At 41.2% G+C, this 22,849-nt stretch overlaps 1 long non-coding RNA gene across 1 annotated transcript; it reads left to right on the plus strand.

Annotated features, from left to right (window-relative positions):
• Window positions 1–1,983: 1,983 nt before the first annotated feature.
• Window positions 1,984–22,803, plus strand: LOC123583218. The gene is made up of 5 exons (XR_006704789.1): window positions 1,984–2,884; window positions 8,189–8,330; window positions 9,517–9,607; window positions 22,438–22,581; window positions 22,792–22,803. It is a non-coding gene; the product is annotated as an uncharacterized LOC123583218 (long non-coding RNA).
• Window positions 22,804–22,849: the final 46 nt, after the last annotated feature.

A 22,849-nucleotide genomic window follows, 5' to 3' on the forward strand; every position in this document is an offset into this window, starting at 1 on the left:
TCAGATTTCAAGAGTTTCCTTCTATTCCTAGTTTGCCAAGTGTTTTTTTTCAACATGTATGAGTGTTGAATTCTAACAAATTTTTTTTCTGTATTCATCCAAATGATTATAAGCTTTTCTCCTTTATTCTGTTAATGAGGTGAATTGCATTGATGCATTTTTCTGTTGATTGTTTTTTTTTCTCCTGGTTATGGGCCAAAATTGCTACTGTTTACATTCCTGGTAAATTTTTATTGGATCTTGGAAGTTACAAATGTTATATTGTTGAATATTTGAATTTGTTGTCTTCCTTTATTTTTTTAATTAAAAAAATGTTTTAATGTTTATTTTTCAGAGAGAGGGAGAGAGAGAGAGAGCAAGCGTGAGCAGGGGAGGGGCAGAGAGAGAGAAAGAATCCTAAGCAGGCTCCATGCTCAGCATGGAACCGGATGTGGGGCTCAATCTCACAAACACAAGATCATGACCTGAGCCAATATCAAGAGTCAGACACTTAACCAACTGAGCCACCCAGGTGCCCCAACAAATTCCATTGCTTTGGTGGAACTCTCTGTCTTGTATTTTTCTGGAACATATAAATCATAGTTATCTTAATGTATCTGATACACTAAATTCTTAGTGGTACACACAACTCTCTAATGAGTGCCTGACATTGTATTTGAAACATTGCATTGGCTCTGGTTGGTGTTTTCTCCCCCCAGAGAGGGCTTACCCTCTTCTCTCACAGCCAGGGGACAGATGGCCTCAATCTAGTTGGGGCCACACCTCTCCCAGACTGGCTTGCTGTCTCTGGGAATATCAGAGTAGCTCTGTCTCACCCTCAGTATTAGGATGTAGTCCTCTAGAAGTGAAGGCCTGGGATATTTTTTCAGTCAGTCTTCCCTGGCTAGTTCTGAACTCCATTTTTGTCTCCGTAGCATTATGAAACAACCCCAAACTCCGCTTTGCTATTTTACCCAATTTGTTTGGCTTCCAAGCCTCTTCTCCTGCACGACTTAATCAGTAAATAGCCTGAGGAAAACTGATGCTGGTGGTGGGCTCACATTTTTGCATTCCACTTTTGTCTAGGATCTTGATTCTACAATTGCCTTGGCAGCTTCAGACTTCAGTATTTATCTTCCCAGTCCCATCAAGTTCCTGCTGACTTCTTAGCTGTTTGCCCTGCACCAAGAATTGCCAAATGCCCTATCTTACTGCATTTGGGCTGCTATGACAAAAATAAGATGAATTGAGTGGCTCAAACAGCACACATTTCTTTCTCACAGTTCTGGGGGCCAGAGAGTCGAAGATCTGTGTGCCAGCACATTGGGGTCTGGTGAAGACCCAGTCTTTTCACTGTGACCTTACATGTTGGAAGGAGGGCAAGAATGCTTTCTGTGGTCCCTTTTGTAAGAGCACTAATCTCATTCATGAGGGCTCCACCCTCATGACCTAATCACCCCCACCTCCAAACACCATGGCACTGGGGCTTCAGATTTCACCATATGAATTTGGGAAGGACACATTCAGTCCACTGCATGTCCCTAGGAGTAAAATAATGTGCCAAAAGTTGGGATGACCTCAGTAAGCTCTCCTTCCTTCAAATCCTGGGTATCTCAGCAGGTTTCTAATAACTGCTAGCAGATTTTTCTTTAATCTAGCTTTTTCTGTATTGGTCAAGCTGTTGAATCAGAGTCAGCCTGGATCACATTCGAGAAACATTGATTTAAGGCCTTATTGTACCTATTTTTGTAATATCTTATTTATTTTACTAAACTTTAAGTCTCTGCTGAAAAATAATCCTTAATCCTCAGCTTGGTCACACCCTGCCTCATTCCTGATACTGATGTGGTTTGAAATGTTGGGTTCAGAGCTGATGGCCAAGAAAGAATATTTGAGACATCTTTAGTGCAACAAGGTAGTTTTATTAAAGCACGGGGACAGAACCCGTGGACAGAAAGAGCTGCACTGGGGTTGTGACAGGTGACTGATTATATACCTTCAGGTTGGGAGGGAATTAGGGATAGAGTAAGTTTCTAAGGAATTTGGAAACAAGGTTTCCAGGACCTTGAGGGGCTAGCTGCTGTTAGGAAATGGCCATGAATTACCATTTAGCAAAAACTCAGTCATGAGACCCTTCGGATTGGGGGGCATAAGCTTGGAGTATGATTGTCAACATATATCTTGTGAGGGTAGACATAAAGAAAACTTCCAAAGGAATTTTTGTATGTTTAAAGTAGACTCACAGTATCCTGGAGAGTTGGGCTAAGATTCCCATTTGTTCTTACCGGAGTGTCAACATCAAGGTAGCTGAGCTCCCAGAGGAAGATCACTCTGCCTGTTTCAAGGCCTTATCAATGGGATGTAGGCAGTAAGGAAATTTAATTTTTCATTTGCCTTTGTTTCCCACATCAATCTCCCTTGGCTTTTCTCTTCATCAAGGAACCTCTAGACCCCGCCTGCAAGTGTGGTCTTATCCCTGATCTCTGACCAATCCTGGGATTCATTAGCAGAAAGTGAAAGTAGAACACCCAGGGCCAGCCCTGTGATCCACAGCTTTGGGTCAGACCTGCTGCCAGCTGGGCTTAGAGCTTATGCAATAGACAGGAGCACTTCTGAGTTTTGGTGGGCCCAAAGCATATACAATTTTAAGGGCATATTTAAGAAAAAAGATGCAAATTTATGAATACAAAATTAGGTATAAGGTCTTAGAAGGGGCCATCCGAGAGAGGAGTCTTAAAACCTAACCTTTATTTACTTCACACTAACTCTGCCTCTTTTCCTAAATTTGTATCTTGATGAGAAAAACTACTCTAGCTAGATCTGTTTCTTTCACACAAGGTTCTCCAAGAAGAGAGACCATGGAGCCAGGAAGAGGAGGCCCACAAATCAATGAGAGACACTGAAGGTAGACTTCTAGACAAAATATTAAAGATGTTTACTGGGTATTTACCACATGCCAGATACTGTGCTTTTACATGCTTTCTAATTTGATTTTCTCAATAGCCCTAAGACATAGGTATTTAAGATCCCCATGTACATTTGAGAAAACTTCTCTAACCGTTTTTTATCCAAAGTCAGAAATATTTATTTAAAAAAATTTTTTTTAATGTTTATTTATTTTTGAGAGAGAGAGAGACAGATTATGAGCAGGGGAGGGGCAGAGAGACAGGGAGACACAGAATCTGAAGCAGGCTCCAGGTTCCAAGCTCTCAGCACAGAGCCCGACGTGGGGCTTGAACTCAAGAACCATGAGATCATGACCTGAGCCAAAGTCGGACACTTAACTGACTGAGCTACCCAGGTGTCCCCGAAGTCAGAAAATATATAAGTGAGAGAACTGGGATTTGAACTTTGACTCCAAAGTGCATCATTCTCTAAACTGCTTCAAAATATAATCATTTTGTTGTATCTATCTACAAGGGCCTGGCTCAGAGGTAGGTTGTACTGTCTGTGGTGATATTAGAAAAGTTGCTTCATGGTGTTGAGATCACCATAGATCATAATTATACTGTTCTCCCTATTAGATGGAGATAATAAAATCTACTCAGTGTTTTGCCTATAACAGCCGTAGAGTTTGTTGCTTTCAGGCACTTGATTTTTGGTTCAGTCCCCATGGTTATGAATTTATTTACATCATTCTTATTGAAACATTTTTTAGTTACTTGTGAATGCAGTGTCAGAGAGATCTCCATTGGCATTTATTCCTAATTTGTACCATAGTATATTCAGTTTAGAATATCATAGGGATAAGTGCTCATGATCATTTCATGATTTATTACCAGATGAGTTGGTATTCCTCTAGCATAAGAAGAGAAACCAAACAAACACTATCTCATTTTAGCAGGCTCTGGGGTTGTACTGTTGCCTTTTGTCAGCTCTGCTTATGTAATCCAGAAGAAGAGCACTTACCACTATTTAACAGACTTTTTCAGGAGGGCCTGGCTGTACAGCACCCTGCCAAGTTTCCCATTAGCTATGGAGAAAAGCCATTTGTATTCTGAAATTGCAAATCAGCCAGGCAATCACCACACAGAAATAGCCCCCATGAAAATAAAGCAGTGCTATATTTGAAGCCTTAATCATGTGTATTTATAGACCTGAGTTTAGTTCTATTTGGAAATTTTCGCATTATACAGTAACATTGTGCTTACCAACATGCTCAGAGGGTGAGGGGATGGGACTTCTGATCCATTTACATTTTCTGAGTAATGGAGAGTTAGTCACAAAGAATTTGTCCACCCTTTGCTAAATGCCCTTCACAAACTGCTTTAGTCAGCTCATAAGGAAGGCCACCTATGAGGTATCAGGAGTAGAAGGCATTCTACTAGGGGAAATGTATTCTCACTAGATTTGACAGCAATGCATAAAAATCCACCATTAGAGATTCAGTCATAGAGCTTAGAACCCTTTCCCACATTCAAATGAAAAACATTTGAGTTGGCTAACATACTGTACACATTAGTGTTTTAGTACTTAGTATTGCTGAGTTTATCAGGACGTTTCCTGAGAGAAGATTGAGATGATGGTGAATACTTGAGGGCCTTGGGTACCTGGGGTGAGAGAGCAATTTTACCTGTTTCCAGATGCTGCCCTGGTAGTGACTGTCTGCCCTTCCTCAGTGAATATTTGGCACTGGTCTGTGATGACTCAGCATTTTACTGGCCCCTTCAGACTCACATCAGCAGAATGACTCATCAGCTTTTTCACCCTCACACCTGCTTCTGTGACAGTCACTGTCTCCCCATCTCCTAGTCACTCATGCTGGTAAGGGAAGAAGACATTTGGAAACCTGGAGGAAGAATATTCTAGGCAGAGAAGATGGTGAGGTGAGGGTCCGGACCCAGGACATGGCCCAGGGTATTAAGGAGGACGAAGGGGCAGTAGAAGGAGAGGGAGGCCAGAGAGAAACCTGTGTGGGCATTTTCCAAATTAGAAAGCTTAGAGTTGGCTTTGACTTCTTCCTCTGCCTCTATCCTCCATCCAGACCTTCCCCAAGTACTCAGACACATTACTCACACTTGTAACCTCCTCTCCATTACTCACACTTGTAACCTACTGTATGAGATCCATTCCTCCCAGAGCCTCCCTGACTAATGGCTTTACCCTTCCCCGATCTGTCCTCCAGTTGCTGTTAGCTAGCTTTTTACACCACATGTGGTTCCCCTCTTTACTGCCCTCAGTGGCACCTCATTATCTAGGCCAGTACTGTCCAATAGAACTCTCCGCAATGACGGAAATGTCCTATAATCTGCACTAACGTCCACATGTGCATTTGAAATGTGGTTAGTGAGACTGAGAAATTGAATTTCTAATTTTATTTAATTTTAGATAATTTCAATAGTCATGGGTAGCTACTGGCTACGTTACTGAACAGTGCATGATCTTTGGTCTCTGATCTTTTGAGAAAGTATTCCCTTTGGGAATCTAATGAAACCGTCAATTCCCTTTAATATTGCAGTGACGGTATTTTTCCTAGAATTCTAGTAGTTCATGATTCCATGGATCTGGTCCATGTATCCCACATTAAGAATTCTTGACCTACAGGGTAAAGTCTAAGCCCAGTTCTGGGACTAGGAGGCAGATAGCACTGGATACTGTCCTTCGTCTCAAGCTAGATTGGATGGGTCAATTGTCTGGAATTTCTGGAAGTAGGCTTGTTGGAGGGATAATGATGATCAGGAAGGGAAGCTGGGGGGTTCTCAGAAGGGCAGTATTAAGTGTCAGGTGGCACAGCATCAGGAGTTGAGGAAAGCAGAAACAGACTGGAAATGCAGTGTCAGATGGGGCAAGCCAGCATGGTCCACAGTGGAGGTCATGAGTGAAGTGAGGCGGTCGTACCGGTGCTGGGACACGCTAATCCACTTACAAGGACTGTAGCCCCATTCCATATGCTCAGTGCCACCATCACACTGTGCCAGTCTGTCACAGTTTCCCAAATCCAACATGCTTCCATATCTTTGCTTGTATGGCCTCTTGCTAAAATGCTTTCTTTTTTGTTTTTGTTTTTAATGTTTATTTTTTTAATTTGAGAGACAAAGAGGGAACAGAGCACACAAGAGCAAGGGTGGGGCAGAGAGAGCATCCCAAGCAGGCTCTGCACCGTCAGTGCAAAGCCCAACTGGGGGGTGGCAGGGGGATCCACCTCACAAATCTTGAAATCATGACCTAAGCCAAAATCAAGAGTCAGATCCTTAACCAACTGAGCCACCCAGGCACCCCTAAAATGTTCTTTCTTTCCTGTTCACCCGACTAACTCATTCTAGAAGGCCAAATTTATCTCCTTTGTGATGCTTCACCTCTCTTCCTTGTGAAATCAGTCACTCTTCAGCTACCCTCTTAACAGCTTACCAGCTCTTACTAGCTTACCTTTACCTCTTACCTCTCCCAGCCTCCTAGCCACCCAGTGTGGATTAGTAGTTTTAAAGTCAGGCAGACCTAAATTAAAAGTTGATAAAACAGCTGTGCCACTTGCTAACTGGGTGACCCTGAACCACACTGCATTAGCTTTCTCATCTACATAATTGGGGTAACAACACCTTTCCTAAAGAGTTGTTATAATGATTAAATGTGTTGAGTTATGGTAACTGACGAGTATAATGCCAGACACACAGTGGGAACCCCATAAACAGTAGCTGTCACTACCATTATTATCATCTATCCAAATGTGGCTTTACCACATGATGTTACCATTACTTGCCTATGGATGTTCTCTTCTCTCCCACATTAGATGGATTCCAGAGGCCCTCTCCTATTTCCAGCAGTTTATAAGCCACCTGATATGAAGAAGGGGCATATGACTTGATTTGCTAGTCAAAAAAGTTAAGGAATCATTTAGCTAAAAATTTTTGGGACACCCTAATTGTGTATCACACCCTTCCATTAGACAGACTGATAGTATAATAAATATGTACCATCCAAACCTGCTTTATTGCGTGGTTTAAAATGTTCAAAAAGATCCGGTCAAGGGACACCTCGACCCGTGGCTATTGGTTAAGTGTCAGACTCTTGGTTTCTGCTCAGGTCATAATCTCACAGTTCGTCTGTGGGATGGAGTCCTATGTTAGCCTCAACGCTGACAGCACAGAGTCTGCTTGAGATTCTCTCTCTCCCTCTCTCTCTGCCCCTTCCCCACTCTCCCTCTCCTCCTCCTCCTCCTCCTCCTTTCTTCTTCTTCTTCTTCTTCTTCTTCTTCTTCTTCTTCTTCTTCTTCTTCTCTCTCTCTCTCTCTCCTTCCCTCCCTCCCTCCCTCCCCTCTCTCCCACTTGTGCTCTCTCTCTCTCTAAACAAAACAAAACAAAAGTCCCTTTCTAGCTCTGGTATTGTTGGAATGCTGTTCTTTGGGTATACCTTGGTTTAGCAGACCAGTATCAGCACATGAGATAGGGCTGCTGTTCCCCAGCTCTGTCCCTGCGAGTTGAGGGAGAAAAATACAGAGCAGGCATAATCTCAGTGGGGAAAAGACCTTAGACCATGATGATGATGACGATGGTGATGGTGATGATGATGATATTTATTGAGCACTTATGCCTCAGATACTGTTTTATGTGTTTTACATAAATGATTAAGTTTGATTCTTACAATGACCTTATGGTACCATAGTTTCTGTTTTGTAAGTGAAGACATTGAAGCTTAAATTAAGAAGCACATCCAAAGTTTATACAGCCAGTAAATGATGCAGCCATGATTTGAAACAGGATATTTGAGTACAGAGCATATGCCTGTGACTGGCTCATACATGGAGGTGCTACCCAGAAGGGTGGACCCAGATTTTGCAAAAGGGGAGGGACTGGCTGGTGTGTGCAGTTCTTTGCCACCAAAAAGAAGATGGAGGTGCTGGGGGTGTGGAGAGGGGCCTGCCAAGAAATCCATTTTTATCTACTCCCAAAACATGTGTATTGTGTAAACTGGCTCCCTCTGGCCTCTTAAATGAGTGAAAGCCCCACTCAGCTTTCTGAAATGTATTTCTGCGGGTAGTGATGCCTTGACAATTGTTTACATGTTGCTGGTGGACCAACCTTACCTATCCTTTGCCAATATTGTCAGCAGCATCACAGATGGACAAAATGTGTTAAAGTAGCATTCATTCCTCAGCCCCACACTGGCTGCTCTTAGATTGTGTTTCCTTTTATTAGTGCAACACATAATGGGGTCATTCGTATCAGTTCTGAAGGAAAAACACAGCTCCTCCTCATTTTTTTTCTTTTTTCAGAAATGACTGGAGATCTGGCTTCAAAACAGGATGAATGACTGCCCAATGCTGACCCCTTCCTCAGCCGCCACAGCCCTGGCCAAGAGGGAGGCCTCTGGCATCTGCACAGTAGCCACCTCCTGTTAAGGTGGTGCCCGCTGGGGTATGTCTGCTCAGAGACCTCTCTTCTGCTTCTGGCTCATGGCCCACACCCTTCCCTGGGTCCTGTTCTGCTCCTTCTTACCACTGTTCACTGTAATCTCCCGTGTCCGAGGCCTTGAACTTCTCACTGCCTTCCCCACATCTGTCCCAGTCCCCTGTCCTGACTGGCCTGTTTTCTCCTCGCCCTGAGCCTTGATGCCTGCATTCCTGCATGGGTCAGGAGCCATTGCTCACCTTCCTTTTCCTTCCCACTCCCACCTTGGCCCAACTGAAATGTCTTCTCTGTCCTTCATCTGCTGTGATAGAGAAGGTGCCCAGTGTCATTTTAGATTAAGATGTCACCTAGCATAAGCCTGAATCCCAGCAGTCTTGATTTAACCAGACCTTTAAGGTCATTCTAGCCCTGAGCAACCATGATTAAATCCTGCCTGCAGCTTCGAACAAGGAAGACCCTTGCCATTGCAGACTATAAAACATCTGAAATTTGACCGCTGGGAGAAAAGAGGTGCATATATTGACAGGTGTTCACATGGGGAGAGGAGCTGAGAGAGAGCTCATCAGCTAAGGTCACCTCCTTGGTATGTGGGCCAAGCTTTGCTAGGATGTTATTGCCTGCATTTCTTTTCAAGCCTGGGAAGCTAGCACAGCCCCATTTAACAACTCAGCAGGGGCAGCTTACCAATCCTGTGCTCATTTGTTTGGAGCATCTGAAGGATGCCAGCTGTCCCACAGCTTTATATGTTGCTCGGGGTAGGCATCAATCATTACCTAGTAAGCTCCAAATACTCACTCACCTGAATGCAGTGATATGCAAAACAAAATCTCGAAGGTGGGGAATTCACAGTTGGATATCTTAGCTTCTCTACAGGCATATTTTTAAAAAGATTCACTAACTCCCATATCCAGAGAGCCTAAGAGATGCCATAACATTTCTAGGCCACTGTTATCACCACCATCTTTAGAAGGGGTGAGAGGAAACCAGTCTCGGGTCCCTCTCACAGCCTCCTGCTACTCGAGGCTGCTTGCAGTGTATGTAACCCTCATAATTTTGAAAGAAAATTAATTAAATGGAAGTTCCGTGCAGTAGTTGATTGGAGGAAGCATAAAGGTGTTCCCAAAAGCTTCATCAAGCAGAAAGATATTTTATAAGGAAACTAGATATCCAAGCCTTTCCATATCTGTCCCAGGAAAACAGAATGAAGCCTACCTGGTCGTCAGCTCCAAAGGAGAAGGTCCAGCAAACCTGTGTGAGAAACATCAAGCTGCAGGATTTCTCAGGTTAGCAAAATAATAAAGGCTCTATGCTTGAAGGCGATCTATAAATAAAGTACCTCCTGTGAAGACCAAATCTTGAAGCTATGATCTTTGAAGAGAAAGTCAATATCTGCACACAGATCCATACCTGTGTGACAGAAATTACTTGCACCATAAAGATGAGACTGATATGGAGGCCATTCTCCATCCACACTGGTTAAAGTGGATCCAACAGCTTATTAATGAGACAGAACATGAGATTGATACTGGAATCCTCTGTATTCCTTTTACGATATACTAGGGTGTAGATTGCCATTCTCAAGAATACCCTTTGTCGGGGCGCCTGGGTGGTTCAGTCAGTTAAGTGTCCAGCTTCAGCTCAGGTCATGATCTCATAGTTGGTGAGTTCGAGCCCCACGTCGGGCTCTGTGCTGCTGACAGCTCAGAGCCTCGAGCCTGCTTCGGATTCTGTGTCTCCCTCTTTCTCTGTCCTTTCCCCACTCACACTCTGTCACTCTGTCTCTCTCAAAAATAAATAAACATTAAAAAAAAAAAAAACACCCTTTGTCATTATTAAGTTTTGTCAGGTTTAAGCAGCCCCTTTAGGCATAGTTATGTGTAGATATCTGGATCTTTCTGTGTCATTTTTGAAAGAAGATATTCATAAAAGAATGCATACATTATGATTCCATTTATATAAAATTCAAGAACATGGTGATAGGAATCTGTTGTCTGTGGATGTAGAGACTGTCTGGAAGGGGGCCTAAGGGAACATTCTGGGGTGGAGATGTTCTATATCTTAATCGGTTACATGGATATATACATTTTTTAAACTCATCAAGTTACACACTTAAAATATGTGCACATCAGATTTGTAATTCTAAGATAAGATTTATAGAAATTTAATTCTATTAAACATAAAAGGAAAAAAATTACTCAGGCTCTCAGGTTACTGCAATGGATAGCTATTTTTTTAGAATAGCCCTTTTATCAGAGCATATTCTTTATATATATACACATATACACACACACACATATATAACATATACAACATATAGTGTTCTATTCATTTCAGGTGTACAATATAGTGATTCAACACTTCCATGCATTACTCCGTGCTCATCAAGATAGTGTACTCTGAATCCACTTCACCTATTTCACCCATCCCCCCACCCACCTCCCCTCTGGTAACCATCTATTTTGCTTAGTATTATATTCTCTAGATCCACCCATGTTGTTGCTAATGGCAGGGTTTCATTCTTTTTTTTCTTATGGCTGAGTGATCGTCCTTGTATATGTACACCACATCTTCTGTATCCATTCATCTATCAGTGGACACTTAGGTTGCTTCCATTTCTTGGCTACTGTAAATAATACTGCCATAAACATAGGAGTGTATGTACCCCTTTGAATTAGTATTTTTGTATTCTTTGGGTAAATGTCCAGTAGTGTGATTACTGGATCATAGGGTATTTCTATTTTTAATTTTTTGAGGAACCTCCATACTGTTTTCCAGAGTAACTGCACCAGTTTGCATTCCCACTAACAGTGCACCAGGGTTCCTTTTCCTCTACATCCTCACTAACACTTATTGTTTCTTGTGGCTTTGATTTTAGCCGTTCTGACAGGTGTGAGGTGATATCTCATTGTGGTTTTGATCTGTATTTCCCTGATGATGAGTGATGTTGAGCATCTTTTCATGTGTCTGGTGGCCATCTGGATATTTTCTTTGGAGAAATGTCTGTTCATGTCTTCTGCCCATTTTAATAAGATTATTTGTATCAGAGCATATTCTTATCTGTCAGGGTTTCAGTTCTCTTTTCATCTTTAGCATCTAAGGATTTCTGTTTCTTACAGAGGCTTCTATACACTTATAAAAAATTACTGCTATACCTTATCTGGCATTTCTAGCTGCTTTTCATGGGATAGTTTAAGCTTATTCTGGTACATTATCTGCTGGAACCTGAATTCTTTGCTTTCCCTAATGATTTCGTCTAAACCACCTTTTGCCTTATATGTGAAATATATGTAACTATATGTACATATATGTAAAAAGTTTATCTTGGGTAGCTTTGAGATTCTTATCTGGGGTTAAACCTGTGCTTTAAAGGTTTAACTGTTGTCCCAAATCTGTTAGGATAAACCAGCTTATATATTAGGTATACCTAAAGGCAGTTATCAGTAATGTCTGTCTGAATCCTATACCTGACAGTTGCTAACTGAGCAGCATGCTGCCCAGTAAAGCATTGAAAAAGAAAACAGAAAAAAGCATCATGAAAACCAACATGTCCTTTGGGAGGCTGACAGATGGCTATGTCATCTTCTGTGCGTGTTTATCTTTTATCCTTTGCCTTATATTCTCCTGTGGTTAGGAGCCATGTTTAACTTTCCCCTCAAAATGTCACATATAACCTCTTTATTGAGTTTTAGAAAATGATTGGCCTTAAGTAATTAAAGTTATATAAATCAACATAAAAATAATGCAGTTTCATTTGTGGTATGATTTAAGTGCCTCTAAACACAATAAAAATCAACGTTAGGATCACCGCTACTGTTTATACCTAGGCATTGTGCATACATGTGATATTTAGAAGTTCTTCACTGTTCTATTTAGAATGTCCTGACTGTTGTAAATTCCCCATGATATTGTCACACTGAAATTATCGTTTGCACTGTAATATTTAAAGAATGGAAAATGGCACCCAATCTGTGAGATTGTATCACTTATGTGAGAAGTGTGCTTCTCCTGATGGCATGGATGTGAGATTGAAATATATTTACTGTGATGTTGGAGGTTTTCCCACATAGGTGATGTGTGCGTTCATGTGTGTGTGAAAGAGAAAGAGATTAAAATATATATACGTATGCTTATGAGAAAAAAACATGTATGTATGTACATGCATGTTTATGAGAATATTACATTACCTGGATTCTAAGGTGTGCCCTTCTCTCTATTGTAACATTTATAACCATTATACGTTTTCTAGAGTGGTTTCTTTTTTCCCAAATATCTGTCGCTGAATCAATGATGCATTTCATGGTCAGTAGCCTCCTAGACACGGAAGTACTGTGTACACGGAGAACTGAGACTTTTGGTGGAAAGGGTAACATCCTAGTTAGCATTTCATCAGATACCAGATGCTGGTATATACTAACAAGTTGAAAACTTCAAGTTGTCAGGTTGTGCTTTCTGGAGGCTGCTTCAAACTTGTTTTTCAGATATCTTAACAACCCCCCCTCCCCCCCCCAAAAAAAAAAAAAACCACATTGGAGCAATTTTTTTTTAGTGTTTATTTATTTTCGAGACAGAGACAGAGTGCGAGCCAGGGAGGAGCAGAGAGAGAGGGAGACACAGAATCCGAAGCAGGCTCCAGGCTCTGAACTGTCAGCACGGAGCCCAATGCGGGGTTCGAACCCACGAACTATGAGATCTTGACCTAAACCGAAGTCAGACGCTTAACCGACTGAGCTACCCAGCTGCCCCTGGAGAAATACTTACTTTAATTTAAAAAAAAGTTTAATTGGTTTGGCCAAAGTTTCAAAGAACTTGTGCTAAATGAACAAAAATGTAGCCATTTTTATGGCATTCTAAAATACATAGATTGGATGCCTCTAAGAAACATTTATAGGTAGAAACAGGAAATACATTTAAAAACTTGGGGGCTTTGGAGAATAAACTTTCCATCTTTCCTTCAGCCTGTTTTATTGTAGCAAGCAGTCTCTTACACATAGTTGATATCCAGGTATTTAGTCAATGATTGCAAATATTTATTAAGCAAACTGCAGTTACCCATTAAAAAAAATAGAATAATTTCCATCTTTCAGTGAACAAAAATCAATCTGCAATGCTAATAATTTGCAGATATGATCTGAGATACTTCTTATAATATCTTCTGTTCGTATCAGTGACTGTTACATTAAAGTGCAGATATAGCTGAAATTCTGGAATGGATGCATGCTGAGTGATGCTTTTGGGTGACCTAAGACTTAGCCCCTTATCTCAAGATTCATTTCTTTCCATCCAGTTAAAGAGGACAGATTACTGAGCTGCTGAAATCAGGAGCAACGATATTTTTTTCCTTTTTTCTTTCTTTCTTTCTTTCTTTCTTTCTTTCTTTCTTTCTTTCTTTCTTTCTTTCTTTTTTTTTTTAAATACAAGCTTCCTAGGTTGATTCAGTAAAGTGATAAATAGGACAACAGAAAATAAAAGTTGATTGCAATGAAGTGTGGGCAGTTTGAAAACACTAACTCTAAGTGGTAAATATAACTCTTGTAGAATGTAGGTGATGGCTTTTCTTGTTTCAACTTTAGCACTAACTGCCTAAAATATCTACCAAAATTAGCATTTCAGAAATAGGACCATATGCTAAAATGACATAACTTTAGACCTCTGTGCTTTTATATGTAAATGTAAGGACATTTTAAGCTATAATGCTCAATAGAAGGGAAAAAAGATGGGCTGTTAAATCTCCAACAGTGATCCAACTGACTTTTATAAGACTATTATAGGAAAACTCTGCCTAGATCCAGCCGTCTTTGCTAGTCTGTTGCTTGCAAAGCTGTGCATTCTCCAATTCAGTTCAATTCAATTCAACTCATTTAGTCCCTCCCATATTTTCAAAACTTTCTAATAAGAATATAACTATTGGGGCACCTGGGTGGCTCAGTCGGTTGAGCATCGGACTTGGGCTCAGGTCATGATCTCTCGATTCGTGAGTTCGAGCCCCGCGTCGGGCTCTCTGCTGTCAGTGCAGAGCCTGGAACCTGCTTCTCATTCTGTCTCCCTCTCTCTCTGCCCCTTCCCCACTTGTGCTTTGTCTCTCTTCCTCTCTCAAAACTAAATAAACACTAAAAAATTTAAAAAAAAAAGAATATAACTATTAACTTTGATTCCTCCCCCCTTCCACACAATCTTTGGGTTTTGTGGTTTTGTTTTATGCCTGAAATATTAGCAAAGCAAAGAGGAAATGCATCTGTTCTCTACTTTGAAGAGAATTTAATTTCTAGTAGATATTTCATAGTTACATCTTTTACTAGAATTTGTCTTTTTGCCAGTTTTATAACCTATATTATGAAAATATTATGTTTAACCTGGCTTGATGGTCTATAGCATATCTTGCAGAAACAGCATGTGTCTTTCCCTTTCCTTTTATTCCTAGACAGATTTTCCTTGCTGTATGGTTATTCACATTGCCATGAATTTCCATACAATGTAAATATATTTTAAATGCAGTTCTATGCAAATCAATAGCAAAACAAACAAACAACAACAACAACAACAAATCCGATAAAAAAAATAGGCAGAGGAACTGAATCGTCAGTTCCCAAAGAATATATACAAATGTCCGATAGATAGGTACATGGAAATGTGCTCAACATCAATAATTATCAAGGAAATACAAATCAAAATCACAGTGAGATATCACTTCACACCTGTGAGAATGGCTATGCTCCAAAAGAAAAGAGATAACAAGTGTTGGAGAGATTGTAGAGGAAAGGGAACCCTCATGCACCATGGATGGGAATGTGTATTGGTGCAACCACTGTGGAACAGTATGAACATTCCTCAAAAAAATTTAAGATAGAACTACAATATGATCCAGCAGTTCCACTCCTGGGTATATATCTAAAGGAAATGAAGTCACTATCTTGAAAAGATATCTGACCCTCATGTTCGTGGAAGCATTATTCACAATAGTCAAGACATGGAAATAACTTAAGTGTCCACCAATAGGTGAATGGATAAAGAAAATGTAGTATAATTATACAATGAAATATTATTCAGCCACAAAAAAAACAGAAATTCTGTCATTTGCAAAACATGATGGACCCTGAGGGCATTATGCTAAGTAAAATAAGTCAGAGAAAGACAAGTACTGTATAATCTCACTTATATGTGGAATTTTAAAAAACTGAACTCAGAAAGAGAACAGATTGGTAGTTCAGAAGCAGGGTGTGGTAGGGGAAATGGGGTCAAAAGGTACAAATTTCTAGTTAAATGATAAAGAAATTCTGTGGATGTAATGGACAGCATGTACATATGCAATATTTATTATACATAACCATTTTGCAATATATACATATATTAAATCATTATGTTGTAAATCTGTAAGGCAATGTTTTATGTTAATTATGACTCAATGAAACTGGGAAAAAATATAAAAATGTACTTCTATTCCCTTCAGACTACTTTTAACATGTTCTAGTTATGTTTCATTTCGCCAAGTCCGTGAAACCTACGAGATGATTCCAAGTTCATCCAACTAGCTGTCCACTAGTGTATGGAAATAAATGAAGACCACCAAAATGAGAACAAACAGAGGCTATTTATTCACAGCTAGCTACAGCAAGGGAGTCAGCCACCTTCACGGGCATTTGGCAGGACTCAAAGCAGGTAGGGGAGTGGAAAAGCTTTGCAGTGTAAAAAAGAGAAGGCTTCAGGTGTGCTCTGAATGGAGGGTTTCGGCATGGAAAAGCTAGAGGCCGGCTAACTAGAAGTGGGGCATCTTATGTAATTGGTTTGGAAAACATATTTAGCAAACTCTGCTTGGTGCTGAATTGGAAGCAGGGATGAAAACTAGCGAAGTTGGCAGTCCCTGACCAAGACCCGATCATTCTGGACTGATTGAGACATAGGTTGAGGTTTAGTACCTGGATTGGTTGCTGCAGAATTTGTGGGTTAGAGTCCTATTGTCATATATGGTCTTACTATTGTCTGTCTGCATATTCAGTCTCTCTTGTGTCAGAATTTCAGCCTACTAGCTGTTTTCACCAGACCCAAGGGTGGCTGATAACTGGGTTGATTCACTGAGACATGGCATAGGAACTGGGGTGGCTATTGGAGCATCTTCCTGATGCCTGGCAGCCAAATTTTACATAGTAGATGATGGGCAAAGTGGTATGGACGGGGAAGTAGATGGAATGACCCCAAAGACCTGCTTCAACTTTCTGGAAGATAGTCATTGACAAAGTCATTCATGGGCATGCAGTCTTTCAACTCCTCCATGGTCGTGTAAGAATGGGCTTTGGCCCTGGAAGACTTCCTCACCAAGAGATAAACCCACAGCTTGTGCTGGGCTTATCACATTGTGTGGGAATATCTTTTCTTGTTTTAGACTAAATGTGTGCTCCTTTGTTCTGATTAATTCTGTGTGTCATATGGCACCTGGTCAATACTGTATCTCTTCCTGGCGGGGAGGGAATCAGGTCCTTCTCTTGCAGTATGACAAGGATGCTTGCAGACCATCCCCCTGCATCAGCCGCAGGACAAGATCTGCTGGCCACGGGGGCCAGTACACATGACTGAAGCTGATCTTGCTCTGCCTCTTCTCTATGTGACTAAAGCATTGTTCCATCCAGTGCCTGAGTGAGTTGTGTCTCTCTGGGAGACCCTCAGCCATGGAGTGTGTTGATATCCGCACTGTTGCTCCTGGCACTGTGGGACTCTCCCCTGGAAATGATAAGAGGTGTCATTTCTCAACAGTTGTCATTAGGGAACTCTGACTGCAGAAAGAGGGGACCCAGGCTCGAGGCTAGGACTCAAATGGAGAATTTAAACCTTTGTTTCTAGAGTACTGTCAGATACACAGTAGGTAAATAAATGAATGGGAGGACTCAGAAGAAGAAAGTACACTGGCTAGCAACTTATGAAGATAAAAACCAGTGTTGGATCTGGGTAATAATGGTAACAAAGATCAAGCCAGAACCCAGGCACTATGAATAGAACAAGGACATGAGGTCCTGTTTGATGCTTGGCTACTCTAAATTCTTCATAATTAGAAAATAAATGGGCCCTAAACCACTTTATATTAGGCTGTGGCTGCCTGGCAAGCAATGTCACAAGCCACAAAGTCTCCACTAGGGCCAGTGCCCACCTGCTTGTAGGAGACTGTTGCGATTGGCTTGTTCATGCTGTTCATCCTCCAGGGCTCCACCCTCTCTCTCCTCCATATACACCCTTTCTGTCTCCAGAGTCTTCCTGTCCCTCTGGGGCAGCTGCCAGCTCCCCATTTCCCTCAAACTTCTTAAAAGTGCTTCTCCCTCCACTTCCCCTCATTTCTCCCCGAGACCTCTGCTGCCAGCCCCTCCTCCTGCACTTGTCACCATTGCTGTCTTTCCTCTGATAACAAATCCTCTAAACTGGTCTTTTCACTGTTTAAATCCTTTGCTATCTTCTAATATTTTGTAACGATGCCGACCTTTGTCAACAGCATCAACTGAGGATAAATAAAAATTCCTACTACACATATGGATTTATGTAGTAGAGTTTATCTGTAGCTTAAATGAACATGCTCCCTACCTCCAGGTATAGAGATCTCCACCTCACACTCTTGGGCCATGTACTCATTCATCCAAGAAATATTTTTCAAGGGCTCTCAGTGTCTCTCACAAGACACTGAGGCAAACACTGAGGATGGAGTAGTAAAAAAAAAAAAAAAAGAAAAGAAAAGAAAGAAAAGCAGACTAGATCTTTACCCCCTCAAGGAGTTAAGACTCCAGCTCAGTGTTTCTCAAACTTCAGTATACATCAGAATCACTCTGGGGGCTGGTTAAATCCCAGAATGCCAGGCCCAACCCCAGAGTTTCAGATTCAGTAGGTCTGGAGTGGGGCTGGAGAGTGAGCATGCCTAACAAATTCCCAGGGGATGCCGATGCTTTTGGCCTGTGAAGCACACTTTGAGAACTCCTGTTCTAGCAAGGCACACAGGTAAAACACAATTACACAATACATTATTTACTTACAGTAGATGCTGGGGAGAAGCACAGGGTAAGACAGGCTAGGTTAGCAAGGGCTTTCTTGAAAAGTCATCGAGCTGAGCCTGGGGAATGAGCTAGAATAGGATAGATGAAAAAATAGAGGAAGGAAGGGCCTTTGTGAAGGTTTGATGCAATTGGGGAATTGAATGAAGGCCTACTTGGGGAACAGAACAAGATTGAGAGAGACATATCCTTGGATAAAGTTAGACTCTTTTCTCTTCCTTTACCAATCTACTTAACAGGTGATGCTTACCCTTGGTCAACTAACAAAGTGTTTTGTTCACCCTGAATGCACACTGGAATCACCTGGAGAGCTTATAAAAGTACTAGTTCCCAGAAATTCTGATTTGATTGGTCAGAGATGGAATCTGAATTGTGGTCATTTTAAAACTCTCCCCGAGTTGTTCTGTGTAGCCAGGGTTGAGAATCTAAGAATACTGCATCCTTTATCCAAAGGATTTGTTTCTTAGTATTTTCTCTTTTCCCAGTTGGTTGATATTTCCTCATAGTAATTCTTCAGTGCCACCCACCTCCACCTTTTTTAATATATCCTCTGAAGTTAATTGTAAGATGAGGGGAAGCAAGACAAAATTCACTAGTAGTATTTTCTTTTTTTTTTTTTAAGTTGTATTTACTGAAGTAATATCTACACCCCACATGGGGCTCAAACTCATGACTCTGAGATCAAGAGTCACACGCTTTTCTGACTGAGCCAGCCAGGTGCCCCAGTAGTGTTTTCTTTTAAGCAAATATCAGAGTCAAGCAACAGTATCAACAATAGCCAAACTATGGAAAGAGCCCAAGTGTCCATCAATTGATGAATGGATAAAGAAGATGTGGTGTATATATAATCAACGGAATATTACTCAGCCATCAAAAAGAACAAAATCTTGCCATTTGCAATGATGTGGATGGAGCTAGAGTGTATTATGCTAAGCAAAATAAGTCAGGCAGAGAAAGAAAAATGCCATTTAATTTCACTCATATGTGGAATTTAAGAAACAAGACAGATGAACATATGGGAGGAAGGAAAAGAGAAAGGGAAACAAACCACAAGAGACCCTTAACAATGGATGGAGGTGGGTGGGAGATAGGCTATATTAAGGAGGGCACTTGTTATGATGAACACTAGGTGCTATGTGTAAGTGATGAATCACTGAAGTCTACTCCTGAAACCAATATTGCACTGTATGTCATTTAACTAGAATTTAAATAAAAATTTAAAAAGAAAAATAAAGCAACCATCAAAGTAAAAATTGAAAAACAGAGGAGAAAGGCAAAGGCTTATTATAGTCAGCAGGGGAGTACCCCCAGGAAATCATTATTTTATGTTAGGGCCATTACCTTTCAGACCATAGAATTTCTATTTGAGGTTGAATTTTTCACAATGTAGTCTTACTTAAAGTAAGGTTTGTTGTTCAGATGTGTGGAATCATAAGCATCTAAAGAGAAAGACTATGTCTTATATAACCAGATATTTCCCATGAAGCCTGGTATTTAATGACTGGATGAAGAGCTAATGTAGAACTGGTCATGATTTTGCATTTTCATCCCCTTTTACCTGTAAGTTCATGGTCTTTTCCATCATTCCTTTAAGGCAGACCAACAATATTATTCCATTCTCCCCTCACATTGCCATTTGAATCAATACTTATAATTAATACTTACAAAGGGAAAGGAGAGAAGGAAGGAAGCTTGAGAGGGAGGGAGCAGTGGAGAATGGAGGAGCGAAAAAGCATCAAGAACAAGCTTGGCCTAAGGGTTCCTGTCCATATGGGAGAAAAAGAGAACCAAGGGGAGACAGCTGTGGGTTGAGTGTTGATGCACTCCACCCACCTCATTTCCTTCTATTTTCACAAATACCCTGTATGATGGGTACTATTTTTCCTATTTTACCCATGAGGAACAAAGACTCGGAGAGTTTACATAACTTTCTTAAGGTCATACATTTTACTTTATGCTCAACACCATAGGAAGCACTTTCATAGACTTATTTTATCACCCCTCACAATTGCCTGAATTTTGCACCCATATTCCAAACAGTCTTAGGCAAAATCACTTACCTAAACCTGCATACCTAATAAAAGGTGAAAGTGCAATTTGAGCTCAGGCAGGACCTACTCTATGCTCTGTCATATGACGAAGCTGAGATGGACTTAGGTCTATATGATATCACAGTGCAGAGGAAGAGGGAGACATTTGCAGCATGGAGAAAGGAGCATCACTTAGTCAGGGAAGGGCTTAGAGAGGAACAGAGAAGATGAGACACCAGAAGACATTGGTTGGCACTTATGAATGCCATTGCCCTGGAGCAACCTATGTGGAGCTCCATACCTGGCTCAGAGAAGTGGGGAAAAGGGGCAAAAAGTCATGACTTCTATCCTTAAAGATTTGAGAATATAAATAGACACTGTGTGCATGAGAACACAAATGGAAAAGTGACACCTTATAAAGACAAGTGATTAAAAATGCCCACGTGCTAAGAACACTGCTGAAACTAGACTGCGGACTAGACAGGAAGTGTTAGCCTGGGAATTGAGGATGAGCTTGAAAGGAAGGTGGGCTGGTGGGAAAGAAGGGATGGGCAGAAGAGATGCTTTGAAGATGACTGTGTAAGGAGCAGAGGATGTTGACTTTGCTAGGATGGGATGTAGTTGAGAACTGACTCAAGATATGGCAAAAGATGAGGGCAGTGGGGTCGCAGAGGTGAAAGACTGAGAGACACCACCCGAGTCCTGAGAACCATTGAGAGCAGATGAAATGCCCTGCCCAAAAGGCAGAGAGAGGATCAGGATTCCACCTGGGCTGAGTAACTGCATTCTCCAACCAGAGTTGGGGATGGCCTTACAGAGTATGGAGTCTGATGTTACTCAAAGTGTAGTCATTGGACCAGCCGCACATACATAGTCTCTGAACTTGTTAAAAATTCGGTCTCTCATCTTGAAATCAATGTTGCACTATATGCTAACTAACTTGGATGTAAATTTTTAAAAATTAATTAATTTAAAAAATTCAATCTCTCAGAGCCCACCTCACCCCTGAATTAGGATTTGCATTTTAACAAGATACCCAGGTATTTGCATACACATTGATATTTATCAAGCACTGAAGGGGAGTGCATAAGAGATAAGAGTTGCCTCTTGTCAAATGTGGGAAAGACCTATACCCAGAATGGAACCAAAATTTTGTCAAAGAGGGAAGAGGCTTTTTGCTGCTTGTTGTGCTTCCCTAACATTACTCAGTCCTGCTAGAATATGGAACTTCATGAAAGAGGAAAGGTGAGTTCAAACGTGGAACAGTAGAATACACGGGTTAGCAGCCCACAGGTTTAACATGAGTGACTTAAGGATGCTCAGCTGATCCTGGCTGCTGTCACCCTATTATCAAGCACAAAATCTCTACAAAGACCAGAGAATAGAGGCCCATGGGAAGAGCTGTCTGAGGAATGAGAGGGGAACATGGTGCAATGCAGGTAGCCCAGAGAACTAGAACGGGCTCCCAGACTCTCGAGTTGGTTGTTAAGTATTTCAAAATGGTGGTAGCTTGAAATTGGCTGTGGTGGGAGTATTTCTACCACAGAAGTCAATAAAAACTACACATCCAGACTTTGTATTTTTCAGAGAGTCACTTTATCAGCACGCCACTGTGGGAGAATAGACAAGTCAAAGGAGAAAGCCCTGGAGTTGGTATGTGTAAAGTATGGAAGGAGGAAGTCAGGAAGGGAAAAGACAAGGGACATCCTAAACATTGATGCTAGAAAATGTTGCTAGAGATACCTTATTCTAAACTCATGGTAGGGGCTGGGATTCATCCAATGCCTTCATTTTTTTTTTTTTTTAATTTTTTTTTAACGTTTTTTTTTTTTTTATTTATTTTTGAGACAGAGAGAGACAGAGCATGAACAGGGGAGGGGCAGAGAGAGAGGGAGACACAGAATCTGAAACAGGCTCCAGGCTCTGAGCTGTCAGCACAGAGCCCAACGCGGGGCTCGAACTCACGGACCGTGAGATCATGACCTGAGCCGAAGTCGGACGCTTAACCGACCAAGCCACCCAGGCGCCCCCCAATGCCTTCATTTTTAAAACTTCTTTCCACAGGCCTGTCTCAAGAGAGGGAGTTCAATGAAGGTTCAAAGAGGATGGAGAAGATGTGAAATAATGTGGAGAATAAAATTCTGAACTGACCAAAGAAACGTATAAATGTGACTGGGCAGCCATTGCCCCATGGGGTAAAATGTCCCTGTAAGTTTTTATCTGCTGGAATATAAGCCTAGAGAAAGTAGACAGTGGGTTCTTCTAGGGTGGAGGCTTTTTCTCAATCACGTGGATATGGTATTTAATAATAATAATGATACTTCTGGTGGCTTAGATTTACCTTTATGTTTCTGATATTATCATTATCATTTTGGTTGAAAAATAAGTTTCTTTTCTTTTTTTAATGTTTTTTTTTAGAGAGAGAGAGAGGGTGCACATGAGCATGCACGTGAGAGAGAGAGAGGAACAGAGGATC

Source organism: Leopardus geoffroyi, chromosome B3, assembly GCF_018350155.1.
Source record: "Leopardus geoffroyi isolate Oge1 chromosome B3, O.geoffroyi_Oge1_pat1.0, whole genome shotgun sequence".
NCBI lineage: Eukaryota > Metazoa > Chordata > Mammalia > Carnivora > Felidae > Leopardus > Leopardus geoffroyi.